Raw genomic sequence first — 16,279 nt, 5'->3', positions numbered from 1 at the left:
AACTTTCTCTTTCTTTATGTATGTGAAGTAACTTGTGTTTCTCACCCATGTGCAGATGACATTTTATCTTTGTTACAGACTGTACATTAACTGTAATTTCATATTTATTTGAATAAGCATTGTTGTGGGTGGCTGCTACTGATGAGGCATAGCTCGTGGTTTCCGTACTGTGGAAAGTTGTGATATTAACCAATTGGAGTTTTGGTGTCAGGGCTCTCTAAGAAGTTTACAGACTGCAACACCCTTCCTTTTGATAATCACTTACTAAATAACACCAAATACTAACTCCAAGATAAGATCTATAGGTAGGATATTAAGCTGCCATTGTAACATTACCCCACATTTTACCTGAGCAACTCATGCTAAAAATTACAGATTTTGGAGAGATCTTTAATGTAGAGTACATTAACTTCACTGCATGCTTAATATTTTCTATGTTTGCAGTACCAAACTTGTATGCTAGGATTGCATGTTTATCCATTACTTGTCATATATGTCACATCTAATATTTGTATTATTTTATGTCTGACAAAGCCAAACAGCTGTTTTTATGATCGTCAATTTTAATTATGACTAAGTATATTGGGAGCACATCATGATCATAATGTAAAATGTAATAACATTACATCTGCACAGTTGCTGCTTAAGAATTTAATATTAAATGTTAATTAATGACTCTTCAAAGCATAACAGAGATATACAGAGACAGGGATTTGATAGCGGAGGTCAGCCACTTTATTGATTTCCCTCTATTGTAAGCAGCAGCATGTAAAAATCTTGTGGAGGCTGGTAGGGCACTTGTAGGCTGAACAGGGCCCCAGGAAGCCCATAAGAGCTATGCACTATAGAAACCATGGCCCCCAAGCCTTTGCTGCATGGAGCCAACCAGCATCACAGAGCATAACCTTAAGACTAGCTACTCTGTGTTCAAAAAGTATCACTCAGTATCAACAGTTCCAAAGACATTGACTGTCATTATTTAAATCCACATGAGAAATATTCAGGAGGATTCGTAATAGTTTAAATTTTGTAACCCATTACTGAGAAATATTTTTTGATATGTCTTTCGGGGAACTCTATCTCAGAGCCTTTAACCAAGAGCTGCACTTACACCTGACATAAAGTTAGTTTTTATGCCGTTTATATATGTATTGCTGGCCTTTAAAATTGCAACACCATGAAAGTAGCTTATAACGAACATCAAATTGGCATAAAATGTACTACACACATGGATAAGCAAATGATCAGCATTTCAGTGCACACAGATGACATTGCCTTCAAGACTTCCTGCAACATCTGAATTTGGTGAACCAGATTGTCAAATTCATGATGGAGATAGAAGAAAACAGCCAACTTCCATTTCTGGATGTGCTTCTCAAGTGAAGACCAGATGGTGCTCTGCGACACAGTGTCTACTGTAAATCAATACATGTAGATTTGTACTTCCACATCTTCAGCTGTCAAGCCTTTTAAAAAGAGAAAATGTTCTAAGCATACTAGTCCACAGAGCATGAAAAATCTTGGACCATGACAGTCTGGCAGTCGAACTGCAACACCTGCAGGCCATTTTTTATACAGCAACCACCAGATACAACTCACCTTAAGACTGAAGAAGCCAAGACCACAGTCTGCTGAGGATGAAGAGAATCCTGTTGCGTTGGTGGTTATCCCTTATATCAGGAACACATCAGCAAAAATTGGAAGAGTGCCCCAGAAACATTACATCAAGAGCATGTACTGCCCGCCAGCGAAGACGAAGGCTTTGTTGGGACCAGTCAAAGATGACCTAGGTCTCCAGGAACTGTTGCATCCTTACCACTGCAGGAAAATGTATGTAGGCCATACAATCCATATAGTGCAGGAGAGATGCACTAAGCATAAGTACTACACAGACAATGAACAGCTGACAAAGCTCACTATGGCAGAGCACTAAATCTCCCATGGTAATGCCATGAATTACAACATGGTAATGCCACAAATTACAATGGCGTCAAGTTGTTGTAACAATCGAACATTCTGGGATTGTATTCTAATGCAGGTTGCAGACAATGGACTACATGACAGGCTAATAAATAAAGACAGTGGCTTTCAATTAAACAAGTCATAGGACACTGCCTTGAGTGTGGCCTATGTGGAAACCTGCTCCCATTGTGGCACTTGAAGAGAACAAGGATGTATTGTCACCTTGCTGGCAGAGAGCTGTGACTGGCGCCAGCTGCAGTGCAACTAAATATCCTGACTGAGCTCTGATGTCATGCTTCCCTCGCCACCACACCAGGTCCACACCCAAAACTGGCCAACTGTAGGCTGTGGCAGATGGGTCAAGGAGAGTACAGAAAGGCAGCACTCAGCAAAGAACAATCAGTCGTCAGGAACTTCTGAAGATGTCAAGAAGTCATCTTGCCAAAATATCATCCCTCCTGGATGACTCCATCTGGCTGAATATCAAAGAAATATTAAAAAATTTCCTATGCCAGAAAAACCTAAAATAACACAAGTTACAAGACAATAACATTAAAATTCAGGAGTAGCTACATGTTTCATTGCAGATTTTGCACACATGTTTGTTTGATTCCAACCTTTACCATTATACTTAAGTTGACCTAGTTTTTATGCACAAGATAACATGCTTCACTAAATGATTAAGTCATTAATTAATAATTTTGCATAGTTTACTGTAGTTTTCAATATGACACATGTACCTGTGAATGTAGTGATGCATACAATGATTTCATGAACTTTTCTGATTTCCTAGATCACCAGGCATTTCATAAAAAAATTACTGTTAATACTTACAGTCCATCCTGAATGGGTAAATCTAACCTAGTCAGTCTTCAAATGATTATGCCCAAAATAGTCAGTCCCAGTCGACTGAGTAAATGAGCAACACCTATGTCAAAAGGTTCTGGGAAATGCTAGCACTCATGCAATACCTCTGCAAGATTTTGAGAAACTGCGGCTAGTGTGCTTAGTGTTTAAAGTTGATTTTGGAATTTTGTTTTCTATCTCTACTATGTTGGTGATTTATCATTTTGACAACTATTGTATGTTGTATATATGATCAACATGTGAGGGTGGATTATCAAGTTTTTTTAATCAAGCAGTGATTGTGTTAAGTATTTTGAACCAATGATGCTTTTTTTTAAATCTTGGACTAGTATTGTGTCATGTACTTGATGTTCAGTCATTTTGGTGACTGTTTGCATGCACTGCTTATACATGGTGGTCAGAAACAGTCTGGAAAGCTTATGAGGGTGTCGTAGAACATGTTCTGCCAAGAAATTTTTGTTTCGGGGGGGGGGGGGGGGGGGGGAAATAATAATAATAATAATAATAATAATTCGATACATTGGACCATTACTGAGTTAATTAGCATTGATGTTAGCCAATCAGATACACAAATTCAAGTGGCCTAACAGGTAGAACTAATTTCAGTTTTTCTCAAAGTATAAATGACGGGGTTGGGGACTGCTTAGCTTTTGACTCAGGCTCAATCCTTTCTACTTTCCCATGTCCAATTTTTGTATCTCTCTTTTGTATGGTTTAGGAAACCAAATGGAAAACACGTTTGGTGATTCTATCTCTAGCAGGTAGCCTAAATTTGCATGCGCAACAACCTGATGGGCAAACTTCAATGCTAATTAACCCAGAAATTGTGCAGCATATTGAATTTTTTTGTTGACGTTTATTTATCAGCACAACCTACCATGTGACACCCTTATGAGCTTTTCACATTGTTTCTGACCACCCGTTATAACTTGCAACTACTGTGGTCTGCAAATATTGTGTATAATAAAGACCGTAACTTTAGACAATGATGGCAAATGAGGTGCTATCCAAATTTTCAGGACTGGCACTGCCATCTATTGAAAACCTTACCTTTGGACTAATGGTCACCAACACCCTCGAAGTAGTTCCCATCTGCATGTATACACCAATCCCTGCACTTCTGCCCCTGGTCAAATATTTTATGGAAGTCCTGTTCTTTTAGGGTGTTTATCACCACCACTGATGCTTCTTGAATCCTCTGTAGAATGTTGAACCAACAGCTTTTCAACTTGAGTCTCAGTTTTGGGAATAGTGTGAAGTCTCAATGTGCCAAATCTGGCGAGTACGGTGGGTGGAGTACAACCGCCATGTTGTTCTTTGCCAAAAAGGTCCTGGTGAGCAAGGACGTGTGACAGGGCACATTGTCGTGACTTGATGCACCAGCCAGTTCCCTTGATGCCAAAGTTTGGGCTGTCATCGCCACACTTTTTCATGGAGCCATCACAAAACATCACAGTAGTATGTGGAATTCACTGCTTGGATGGGTGGGATGAATTCTTTGGGCACAATTCCCTTGGTATCAAAGGAAACAATGACCATGTTCTTCACTTTGCTATTCACCTGTCTCGCTTTTTGGGTCTTGGAGAGCCCGGGCTCTTCCATTGGGATGATTGTTGTTTTGTCTCTGGGTCATAACCATAAATCCAGCTTTCTTCACCAGTGAATTTGATACACACATGCTGTTCTGTTCGCGGACTCATCATAAAATCGCCACACACCAAACACAGTGTATTACGGAAATCACTGTGGACACGCAACACATCCTCCCAGCTGAATGCCACTCCGCACACTGACTTGTCAGATATGCAGCTCTTGTGATCTAGCGGTGCAAAGATCTACTACTCCTACTTTCCAGATGGCAGCACCAGTCCCAAAAATTTTGGATTCCACCTTGTATGTCATGGTGATTCCATGTTGCTGAAGGACTGGCATGCCACAAATTGTCAGCCACTACAATTGATCACATTTTGCACAGAGTTGAAGCAAAATAGAAAATGGAAATGTATCTGTCATCCAAGCTCAGTTCAAGTTTAGACCCAACTGGGTTAGAGGCATCATTGCTGCCAGAGGTGTCAGCTTCGTATGCTAAATTTTGCTCCATGTAGTCTGCTAAGCAAATGATTAATTTAACCATGTATGCTTTGTGCTATACTGTACATATACAATCAGCAGAATTTTGTTATTTTCTATCCTTCCAAGTGTTCTGCACTTTTAATTTTCTGCTGTGCCTTTTCCTTTGTTTGAACTACTTTGAGTTTCTGCTTGACTTTCACAAGCTAGTAAGAAGTGCTGAACTCTTCTTTAGGCATTGTAAGGCAGCTGATTGGAGTAGAAGGTATGTCTTACAGCTACATCTACACACTGTCACCCACTGAAAAGTGCATAGTAAAGGGTGCCTCCCATTGTACTATGTATTAGCATTTCTTCCCTTTCCATTTTTTAATGCAGTGTGGGAAGAATGACAGCTTAAATGCATGAGTGCATGCTGTAATTATCTAACCTTGTCTTTGCAGTCCCTGTGGAAGTTATATGTTTGGAGTAAATGTAGTCATAGATTCTCCAGTCAACACTCATTTTTTAAACTTAGGCATTGACAGGTTAGTTGGAGTCTACCTTCAAGTTTTGGCCAGTTTAGATTGGTAGCACTTCCATGACAATCTTTCCATGACAATCTTGAGTAGGTGAAACAAACTGGTGACCATTTGTGCTGCCCTTTTATGTATACATTCAACATCCCTTGTTAGTCCTATTTGGTACAGGTCTCATGCATTAAAGCAATATTCTAAAATGTGTCATACAAGTGATTTGTAAGCAGATGTGAAACTTCCTGGCAGATTAAAACTGTGTGCCGGACCGAGACTCGAACTCGGGACCTTTGCCTTTCGCGGGCAAGTGCTCTACCATCTGAGCTACCCAAGCACGACACACTTGCCCGTGAAAGGCAAAGGTCCCGAGTTCGAGTCTCGGTCCGGCACACAGATTTAATCTGCCAGGAAGTTTCATATCAGCACACACTCCGCTGCAGAGTGGAAATCTCATTTGGGATTTGTAAGCAATTTTATTTGCAAGTGGATTCCATTTTCTCAGTGTCCAATAGAAAATTATAATTCATATCACAGCGCAATTATATGTAATCAGTATGGTTTCAGGAAATACTACAGCACAGCTCATGTTATCAATGAATTGTTCACAAAAGTTAGCAGATGCCTTTATAATAGAATGTGTGTGTTTGGTATCATTTATGAGCATACAAAAACTTTTGATACTTTAGACTCTGGCCTACCTCTCTATAAATTGATAATCTCTGGGTTTCAAGGAAAAAGCTGGATGTCATTGTGTTTAGGGAAAAAAGCAAAGAGTACTTATACATAACAGTGGCAAAAATGTCCTCTCGGGCTGGAAACATATACAACTAGATGTACCACAGAGCTCAATATAACAGCCACTGCTATTTTTGTATTATAAATGACATGCCATGCCAGAGTCACTCTGATACCATTCTCTATGTAGATACTCTGCTGGCCATCCGAAATGCAGCAGCAAGAAGGACTGGAGATATTACAGCCAAGTTGATTTGGAAGATAACACACTGAAGGTGACTGAAAATACAGCCCAAAGTGAACTGAGGAAGACGACAAAATCAGTGTAGAGTGCTGCGACCAGTGCAGGCCATAACCATTACTACATGTATTCTTCTTGAGTATTGCTCATCAGTGTGGGATCCGTACCAGATAGGGTTGACGGAGGAGATAGAGAAGATCCAAAGAAGAGCTGCGCGTTTTGTCACAGGGTTATTTGCTAACCGTGATAGCGTTACGGAGATGTTTAGTAAACTCAAGTGGCAGACTCTGCAAGAGAGGCGCTCTGCATCGCGGTGTAGCTTGCTCGCCAGGTTTTGAGAGGAGGCGTTTCTGGATGAGGAATCGAATATATTGCTTCTCCCTACTTATACCTCCCGAGGAGATCACGAATGTAAAATTAGAGAGATTCGAGCGCGCACGGAGGCTTTCCGGCAGTCGTTCTTCCCACGAACCATACGCGACTGGAACAGAAAAGGGAGGTAATGATAGTGGCACGTAAAGTGCCCTCCGCCACACACCATTGGGTGGCTTGCGGAGTATAAATGTAGATGTAGATGTCTTGGCATTGAATCAAAGAGGCTTTTGATGTGTTGTTGGGGTATACCTGTCCATGCTGCTTCCGCTTTATGCCAAAGTAGATCTGATGCAGCAGTGGATGGCATATCCCATGCCAGTCCTTGACCAGATGTTTTTGATTGGTAATAGATCAGGAGAACAGTGAGGCCAAGGGAGCAATATAATCTGGTGGATGATAAAGAAGTCTTGAAAATTGTGTGTTACATGTGGTCACACATCAACCTGTTGCAGTCCGCAGCTTGTGGTCTCACAGTCGCACTCTCACTTCCCGAGCACGGGGTCCCGGGTTCGATTCCCGGCGAGGTCAGGGATTTTCATCCACCTCGAGATGACTGGGTGTTTGTATTGTCCTCATCATTTCATCATCATCATGAAAGTGGTGAGATTGGGCTGAGCAAAGGTTCAGAATTTGTACGGGCACTGATAACAGCACAGTTGAGAGCCCCACTACCAATCATCATCATCATCATCATCATTATCCTGTTGCAATATGGCTGTTGGAAAGCTCTGAAGGTATGGGAGGACGACAGGCTCCAAAACTTCAGAGGTACAATGCTGGCTGGTTTGTGTACCAACAATGCATAAGAAAGGGGTGTGGGAATGGAATCCCATACCACCCTAAACCATAATACTCAAAGCAGGACCAGTATGGTGACACATAAGGCAATAGTTCAAAAGTCTCTCATCATGGTGTCTTAGACTCTAATCCAACCATCAACATTCATTGGGATTCATTGGTCAAAGCAATGTTGTTCCATTCAATTGTCTAGGTCTGTCATTCACCACACCATTGATGGAGTAAACACCTATGGTGTTGACTCAGTGGTAAACACAGAAAAGTAACACAGATCTAAAATATACTGAAGTTGACCAGGGAAAATGCCTCAAAAGTAAATGCTGTCACAGAATAGAAGATTTCTGAACTGATGGTCAATATTTTGTAGTTCAGTCCATGTGTGCACAGACATGTTACACTGGCACTACCTCCCTGCATCCAGCAAGATCTCTGCCTCACATATTTCATTATTGTTCAAGTTAGACAATATGCCCTGCATTATTGTTTGAATGACACAACTGTCAGTCACTATGCCACAAGTGCAAGAAATGATGTTATCTCTTAAACATAAAGTAAACATTATTGATTCATTAATAAATGAAGAAATTGGTCTTAAGGTAGTTGATAAGGATTGTGTAGGTATTTCTATGATAAGCAGTATTAAGGTAGAATACTGATTCAATTTTGAAATACACCAGCAAACTTGATAGTGAAGACTAGATAACCATAGGAAAATGATGAAGAAACCAAGAAAATGAATAACTGGAAGAAGCTTTGTATTTTTGGTTTTTACAAAAATGATCAACTGAGTAGCCGATAGCTAGTCCTTGGTTGTGTGAGAAGGTATTACAGTTAAATGAAAAAGTGTCAAGTAATGGATGGTTGTATAGATTTAAATCTCGTTATGGAATTCGTGAATTGGAAATATAAAGTAAAAAAAAAAGTCAGCTGATATAAATGCAGCAAAACCTTTGTAAATGCTGCAAATCCTTTGAAAGCCAGTTTTACAAAAGAACTGGACGAAAATGACTGACTTGGGGTTTGTTTACAAAGCAGCTGAAACCAGATTAAATTGAAAATAATTACCAGAAAAATCTTTAGCACCTCAGCGAAAGAGTTCAGCTCCAGGACATAAAAGTAGAAAAGAGTAAATAACAATGTTAGTTTGTGCAAATGCTGCCAGGACCCTTAAACCGTCTTTGCTCCTCATTGAAAAATCCAAAAACTCCAGGTGCTTCAAAAATAACAGAGTTCCCTTCATTTATAAAAACAATGAAAGGGCATGGACAAATACTGAAATATTCATTGACTGGCAAGACAACACTTTTATCCCTGAAGTAAAAATATAAAATAAAATGAAAACTTAAAAAAAGGTAAACAAGGAAACTTCCCACTTTTACTAGATTAATATGTCAACCCATCCTTCAGCTCCACTAAAAGGGGCATTCAAAAAGAAACAAGCTGGAAGCATAATTACAGAAACCAGTATCTGTATGTTAGAAGTATTGACCCTGACTGTTGAGACACTTGTCGCACTGTGACACAAGGCAGTGAATGCCTGTCTCATAAAATTCCCAGGGCTGTGATGTTAACCAGTTCCACACATATAGCTGGACGTCGTGGTCCGAGGTGAATTGTTTGTCCCTCACAGCCTTTTTAAGGGGACCAAAAATGGCACAATCGCAGGGAGAGCGATCCGGACTGTATGGGCGGTGGCTGAGAACCTCCCATTTGAATTTCTGCAGGAGAGCCCTGACTATGTTGGCCGTATGAGGCTTTGCATTGCTGTGGAGCATAATGACCCAATGGGTGAGATTGTCTGGTCATTTTGGTATGATTACTCGGCGAAGGGAGGTCAAGGTTTGCGAGTAACACTGAACTTTCACTGCTGTCCTGTGCCGCAGGAAGTGAATCAGAAGGGGGCCATCTTGGTCAAAGAAGAACATCAGCATAACCTTTCCTGGACTCGTGTGGATGGCCTTGGCTTTTTTTTGGTGGTGGTGAACCTAGATGCTTCCACTGGAGACTTTGTTGTTTTGATTCTGGTTCGAAGTGATGATACCTTGACTCATTACCAACAACCACTCATGCCAGGAATGCATTCCCTTTCCGAGCATAGCGCTGCAGACGTGCAAGACAGTGGGCCATTCAACATGCTTCCTGGTGTGGTTGAAGACAGTGGGCCACCCACTGGGCACACACTTCGTGCATGTGCAGTCGCTCCTTCATGATATTGTGAACACTTCCGATGCTCAATCTGACCATGGCTTTCACTATCACTCAGCTGTCCTGGGTTATGAGTGCATCCGCCAGCTGGATGATGTCACTGGTAATGTAGTGTGGTGCTCCAGACCATGCATCATCAGCTAACAACACCCATCCTTCCCTGAAGCACTTGTGCCATGTCTTGACCCTTGCAAGAGATATGCATTATTCACCGTACACCTATCACATTCGTCGATGAATGTCTGTTCCTCCTACTCCTTCTGCTGTCAGAAAACAAACAACACCTCTTTGCTCTTCTTTTGATGCTTCCATGTCACTGTTTTCAATGTGACTGACAGCGTTGGACGATGGATCCATGCTGCTGCTAGCTGCTAGCCCTATATAATCATTTGACATTCACGCGTGCTCTCTAGCTGTGAACTTCCATGCTCTGGTCGGAACCACACCTTGTTAAACATGCTACGATATTTCCCTCCGGTCACTGGTTTGTGCATTCCAGACTCTGGTGCATTTCGTTTGAACGCCCGTTGTATTAGAGAGTAAATGGAATGTTTACAGCAAAATTTTTTGCTTCCTAATGTGACATATTTGCTATATCCAATGGCTCAAAATGTTACTGAAATATTAAAATGACTTTATAGAAAACAACTGTTATGTAGATTGTTAACTGTTGATGAAGATAATGTAGAAGTCGTTTCACCATTTATCCAGCAAAAGAATTTAAAGGAGCACTGTACATTGTTGTAGATGCATGGATTTGATTTAGGAAGACTTTGAAAAGAATACTGAAACAAGCCTGCAAAAATTCAATAACTGGTACGGATTATTAAATTTTGGAGGATATAAGTAAACTAATGATAAATTTACAAATGCGCCAGGAATGTGATGCCAATGATATGGAAGACTGGCTCACTTGTGACAATAATGATCAAGGTTTTCAGATTGTGCTGGATGAAGAAATTATTCAAAGCATATCACATGCAAATAAACAGCATGATATGCGAGAAGATGAAACAGAAGAAAATATAGACACAAAAAATGATGCAGGAACATTTCATGCAGAAGCATTTTGAGCCCTGGAAGCAACTTTCAAATGGTTTGAAAAACAACCAGTGTGTTCAATGAGTTTACTACAATTATAACAAATTCATGATGCAGCTGCAGTGAAGATAAAACATTGTTTACATCAAATGATACTTACCAAATATTTAAACAAAATTAAACTATAGTGAGTGTCCTATATGACTTTTGTTAGGTATTTCATGATTAACATTGCAGTATGTTAATAATTTTAAGAAAATATCTATGCATGTATGGAAAACTCTTAATAAACATTGATTTTTGTTGAGTTTAGTTTAATAAACATTTAACACTATGTATTAATCCTAGAAAGATAACCATATGACAACATACCTACAAAAATAACCATACAGATGCGACATAAGTTACCTTTCTAGAGTTAAACAAACAATGGAAGTTGCAGGTTGGAATATCAACAATACACGGAAAAAGAAAGGCTGCTACTCATTGTAAAGATGAAACGTTGAGTTGCAAACTGGCACAACAAAAGGACTGTTACACATTTAGCTTTTGCCCAAAGCCGTCTTCAGGAAAGGAAACATACGTGCTACACACATTCATTCACACAAGCAAGCACACCTCATGTACACATGGCTGCTACCTCCAGCAGCTGGAATGAGAATGCATTCTGAGCTGCTGGAGATGGCTGTAAAGTGTGCATGAGGTGTGTTTGCTTGTGTAAGTGAGTGTGTGTGTGTGTGTGTGTGTTTCTTTTTCTGAAGCAGGCTTTGGCAAATAATATGTAACAGTCTTTTCTTTGTGCCTGTCTATAACTCAATGTGTCATGTTTATGGTGAGTAGCAACCTATCTTTCTTCTTTCTAGAGTTAATGTACAAAAATTGCTCCCTCACACGTTCAATTATTCAGATTTTTTATCACACAGATGACTTATGACAATAATTAGTCCAGATAATCAAGTACATATTGTAACTTAACATTACATTTGTTAGTCTGTTTGTAATCTTACAATTGACATGTCACCTACGTCACAATGTGTGATTGTATGATGAAGGTAACATAACAACAAAGACTTGATTTGGTGCGTACAGTTGGTTTTGCTGTGAATATTGTTACAGGGTAAAGAACTATAGTGTAAGGAGGTCCAGCTAAAGGTATCAGATGCACTAGGTAGCATTGTTTACCTTTTAGAGTATAAATTTAGTAGCCCATATATGGGAGCTAATTAACAGTTTCTACTAAACTTATGAAATTTATTAATAAACTTATGAAATTTGTTAATAAAAACAGCATCCTATGTAATGAACAACATGGATTCAGAAATAAGAGGTCAACAACAACTGCTATCTATGAGTGCATCAATTCCATCCTAAACCTGATGGACAAAAAACAGGAAACAATAGGTGTCTTTATTGACTTGTCAAAGGCTTTTGACATGGTGGACCATAAAATTCTGCTATCAAAGCTAGAAAGATATGGTATTCGAGGTCTGTCCAACAAGTGGATCAGTTCCTTCCTGACAAATCGTATGCAGGCAGTGTGCGTCAAGCACACAAATATTGAACTAAAAACTGTATCTAATCATTTATCTGACTATAAACAAATAAAATGTGGTGTACCCCAAGGATCCGTATTGGGACCCCTTCTGTTTCTTCTGTACATAAATGATCTAAGCTTAAATATTGATGCACACAAAACAATCATATTTGCAGATGACACCACGATTCTACTAAAAGGAGGCGACGATGAACAGTTACAGCAGACAGTAAACACGGTCACGAAACAACTTGGTAACTGGGCACAGAGTAATCAGCTTGTAATAAACAGTAAGAAAACCGTTGCTCTAAAATTCCACAATGTTCCTAACAAGGACATATTTATCCCATCAGTCTCTATCAATGATGAGCCAGTTGGTAACAGTACTGAAACCAAATTCTTAGGACTTTGGCTGCAGAGTAACATCAGATGGAATAAGCATATTGAATATCTCAATGCTGAACTGAGCAAAACATGTTATCTTCTTTGTTCATTAAAATCATGCTGTAGTGAGAAAACAGTATTGAATGCATATCATGCGTACTTTCATTCTCGTCTTAGATATGGGGTCACCTACTGGGGAAACTCTAAAATAGCTAATAGCACTTTTAAACTACAAAAAAGGGCCATTAGAATCTTGTTTGGGTGCAAGCCTAGAGCCTCTTGTAAACCCCTATTTAAGAAATCTGGTATTCCCCCATTACCATGTGTATACATTATGGAAACCCTTTTATTCTTTAAATTAAATGTAATAGGCAAGGACCGGAGACTACAAAAAAACTGTGATATACATGAGCACTTTACCAGACAAAACAGAAACTTACATATGACTCAAATCAGCACAGCACTGTGCCAAAAAGGTACTTTTCACATGGGAGTTAAGCTTTATAACAAACTTCCTGAAAACATAAAAGCTATCACTGAGGTCAATACATTTGGAAAATCTCTAAAGTCATATTTACAGCATCACTGCTTTTACTCCATTGAAGAATATTTAAATTTATGAAATGTGTTATATAAATACTTACTTACGTGTAAAGTGTATTTTTGTAAGCTTACATATGTATGCCTTGAAATTACTTTCAGCCTGTATATTTATAACTTGACTTGTCCAATGTCTTATGCATAAGCTGCTATGTAGACAACAGGACCAATAAAATACAATCTACAATCATTGCACAACAGATACAGCAAAGAGGACAAAAGAAGCATCCTAGCAGTGTCTAGGTGAGCATTCCATATCAAAATAATTTTACAAGTACCTTTATCAAATATAGATCTTAAGTTGAGAAATAATTTTTCTGAGATTACATCGATAGCACAATTTGAAAGGCAGTAAACCACAGACTGTGAGAAAACTGGAAAAGATGAGGACCAAAGCACATGAAATGTGATGTCACAACAGGATGCTGAAAATTGAAGGGGACTGATAAAATAATAATGAGAAGTTTCTTTACACAACTAGGGAAGAAAGAAATACATGGAAAATACTGACAAGAACAATGGATGGGATGACATGTCTTGTGTTAAGACATAGTAGGATAACTTCTATTGTACTAGAGAGAGCCACTGAGGGCAAAAATTGTAGGAGAAGACAGAGACTAGGATATCTTGTTGAGGTCTTCAGTCTGAAGAGCCATTTGATGCAGCTCTTCATGCTAGTAATTTCTGTTCAAATATCCTCATCTATGCATAGTTACAGAAACCTTCAGCAATTTAGTGTGGTCAGTCCTTGGTGACTCACTACAAGTTTTACTTGCACTATTCTCAGTTACAAAATTAATTATCCCTTGTAGCCTCTAGGTGTGACAATAAATAATTGATCATTTTGAGTGTAAGAGGTACTGCAAGAAGAAGAGACTGGCACCCACGGGGAAATCATGTCCGGTTACTTAAAAAAAAAAGCTCATTGAAGTATTGTGTGATATGGGGAACATTTTTTCTCATTTTTTATGTGGGATAATTTAACTTGTGCATACCATGATGGCCACTGCAATTGCTTCTGCACACTAGATCACCTGGATAATTTCAGCTTCAAAAGTATTTACAAAATTGTTGGTAAATTTAATGAAAGAGAATACTGTAGAACAAATACATTTCTTTCAAATTCTGCAGTCATTAGGCAGATAAAGTTTAACATAGAAGATGTGACACCTGTCTGATAAGTATCTGCTGGTGGGCTTATAATGTACAGAAGTGTGTAGGTGGCTATTTTATAGCCTGGATTCAAAATATAAAAATGCAACAAGACTGAAAAGGAGATAATGTAAATTAATAGCAAACAAAGATCTGAGCTGCTCTGGTAAGTTAATATGAAGTTCAGCTTGATTCTAAGACAAAAGAGATGTTGTACATGAATCTGAACTAAATTAAGGCTGCCAGTGAGAGTCCATGGCGGCTCATGGAGAGCCAAAGGTTAACTCATTGAAGATTGGAGTATGACACAGAATTTTTTAAAAGTTTTAAATTACAAAAGTTTTAAAAGATAAATTTTCATCTGAAAATGTGTTACAACGTTTCCAGAAACATTTTTATTGTAGAATTTTGGAAACTCTTCAAGGTCTTACATACTATATCTGTACAATTTGTAAAGGCTATAAATGCAGTCATTACTTTTACTTTCATTCCTGAACAGAACTAAAATAATGCTTAATGTGAGATAAAAAGTACCATCAACAACTGATAACACATTTTAGCATGCAGATATAAAGGCAGAAGAGATTTGCATTGAAAGGAACCATTTCTATGATTTCTATGATTTTTATAAAATTCTTTGTACACAACCTGTCTGAAAATATATCCTTATTTTGAGACCCTCACAAAATAGACAGTGTCAGCATTGTGATAATGATCTGAGATTAAAACCGACTGTGACATAAAGATGTATTTCTGGACGGCCACTGCACCATGAACTTAAGAAAGCATTTATTGACTGTAAACATAGGCTTCCACAGCCATTGTGATAATCAATAAAATTTTTCTTTGTTTTTGAGCACATTATCAATATGTAAAACTACCAACATTTTGGGCACTGTTGCAAGTGATCTTCTTCAGGGTGTTTTTGTTTACTGTTTGTTTTCTCGCTCAACAGTAACCAAAAACATCCTGAAGAAGGTCACTTGCAACAGTGACCAAAAGTCAGTAGTTTTACATATTGAAAATGTGGTCACAAACCCAGAAAAATTTTATTGACTATTTATAGACTTTTGACAACTGCATTTGTTAACTGTTGCTGACTCCTTTCTTGCATCTTATGTGTCTCCAGATGCAAGATATGGCATGTCTGTGCTTTTGATCCAGGGGCTTGCACATCCTAGGATTTATTTTTCATTTTAGCTGCCATCTCCTTTTTCTTTCTCCATCCTTGTCCTAGCTTACTTTGTGTTGTATCTCTAATGATCTTGTTGTTAGCAAGATATTAAACTCTAATCTTTCTTTCTTCCTCCCTCATGTACTGTTGTACTGTCATGGAAGTTTTAATGTGAGTGGAATGTACAAACAACTTAATGCTTGAAATTTTACAGTTCACTTATTTGAGGGTATGGTTACAATTATTATAGAAAAAAAATATATGCAAAAAAGTTAAAATCTGTCAACTGTTTTGTTTAGCATTCTTTGTTTAGTCTATAACACACTGCAGATAAACATTCTTATCAGTATTCCAGAACATGTCCTTTTATTAAGTTTTACTGTTTTTTTTATTTGGTGCTTCTTAACACATGAAAAAAATACTAAAAAGGCAACCGATTACCTATAACAGACTGAAATGCATAGAAAAATGTAATAGAAAAAGTTAACACCAGCTTTTGAGCTCTTGTTCTTTTTTAGTAAGAGTGCATGATACACACTCAAAAACACACACACACCCAAATGTACACACCTGTGCTTGTGTGAGCAAAAGCAAGATCAAGAGCTTGAAAGCTAGTGTTAATTGTT

General features: G+C 38.6%; 1 protein-coding gene across 3 annotated transcripts in view; it reads right to left on the bottom strand.

The window, feature by feature from the left end:
• The window catches only part of LOC126355378 (glutaminase kidney isoform, mitochondrial), a 136,074-nt gene that overhangs the window by 24,525 nt on the left and 95,270 nt on the right, over positions 1–16,279 (bottom strand). The gene's annotated exons all lie outside the window — the stretch shown is intronic.

The sequence above is a fragment of the Schistocerca gregaria genome, chromosome 1 (genome assembly GCF_023897955.1).
Source record: "Schistocerca gregaria isolate iqSchGreg1 chromosome 1, iqSchGreg1.2, whole genome shotgun sequence".
NCBI lineage: Eukaryota > Metazoa > Arthropoda > Insecta > Orthoptera > Acrididae > Schistocerca > Schistocerca gregaria.
This window is presented reverse-complemented; position numbering and strand designations above follow the sequence as displayed.